A 1,579-nucleotide genomic window follows, 5' to 3' on the forward strand; every position below is an offset into this window, starting at 1 on the left:
ATACTGCAGTGAACATGATTGGGGTCAAGAATTAACCACATATGCTATTATGTAGTAATATGGAAACTAGATTCAGGATGAAAGTTCTCTGCATCTTAGTTCTCAAAGTCCTTCCCTGCCTCAACTTTATAAAGATAATTATCTTTAAGCATTTTAAAGTTATTTATTTCACATTTACATATATAGCCCATATAGACTATACTTTTCAAAATATACTATGAAGTGAAAATACACTTTCCTATCATAAGGATAAATAGGGACTTCCCTGGCAGTGTAGTGGTTAAGAGTCTGTGCTTCTAATGCAAGGGTACAGGTTCAAAACCTAGGTGAGGAACTAACCTCACCTCACAAGGCTGTGCCTTGTTGCACAGCCAATTAAATAAGTAAATAAATAAATCATGATTGTTTTAAAAAAATAAATTTTCCCAGTACATATAGTGAATAACCATTCTGTCTCCCATACCCTGAAACACCATTACTTCCATATATAAAAATCTGTATATTTATCATTCTATTTCTTAGCTTTCTCTTTTGTTCAGTTAGTGTACATATCTATGAGCCAATACCATAGTGTCTAAATTACTAGTGTTTCAGATACTATTGTGATATCTGAAAAAATTAAAACTATTTGAAACACCAACATTCACTTTATTATATTAGATTATTTCAGTGGGTCAAGAATTTGATCCATTCAGCTGAATACTTCTGGCTCCACCTCTCTCAAGATGGAAGTTAGAAATTATCAGACTGAGGTCATCTGAAAAGTTTATTCACTCCTCCATCTAGTACTTAGGCTTGGAAACCTTGAAATGGCAACTGAAATAGCTGGTAGTCCTTGAGATCATAAGGGTCAGTCCCAATCTGATAGAACTGGCATCCATATAAGAAGTGGAGGGGACAAAAAGCTTTCTCTTGCACAAGTGCACAGAAGAAAGGCCATGCAAGAACAGAGTGAGAAGGTGCCCAATGCAAGGTAGGAAGAGAGGATTCACCAGAGACCAACCTAGCAATCACCTTGGTCTTGGATATCAGCCTGCATAACTATTAGGAAATAAATGTCTGCTGTCTAAGCTCCACAGTCTACAGTATTTTGTGATGGCAACCCATGCAGACTAAGGTGACAATGATAATGATAAAAAGTAATCTAGGTCTGGTGAACAGAGGCCTGAACTGAACCACCAAAATTCAACTCAGGAAAATCATGTTCCCTCATCCAATTACCAGACATAAATATTTTTCAAATCTGGAGATTTTTGAATTCACATATTCTTGAATAAGATGTATGAAATATGACCACAAACAGATGGCATAAATCTTCATTCCAACCTTTCTCTGATGGATCTGATACCATTTAGCTTGTGGATAGGAATTCTCAATTCTCTGAAGATGCAGATGCTTTCTCAATCAAATTTTACCCAAAATACTAACTCAATGTAGTTTTTACCAGACTAGCTTATTGAAATTTAATTTTAAAATACAAATATTATGTTTTTCCTTCTGGCTTACATACTATTTGTATTTTAAAATTTTGCCAGTCCAGGTTCGATGCGCGATGCTGGATGCTTGGGGCTGGTGCACT

The sequence above is a fragment of the Bison bison genome, unplaced genomic scaffold (assembly GCF_000754665.1).
Source record: "Bison bison bison isolate TAMUID 2011002044 unplaced genomic scaffold, Bison_UMD1.0 scf7180017858765, whole genome shotgun sequence".
Taxonomy (NCBI): Eukaryota; Metazoa; Chordata; class Mammalia; order Artiodactyla; family Bovidae; genus Bison; species Bison bison.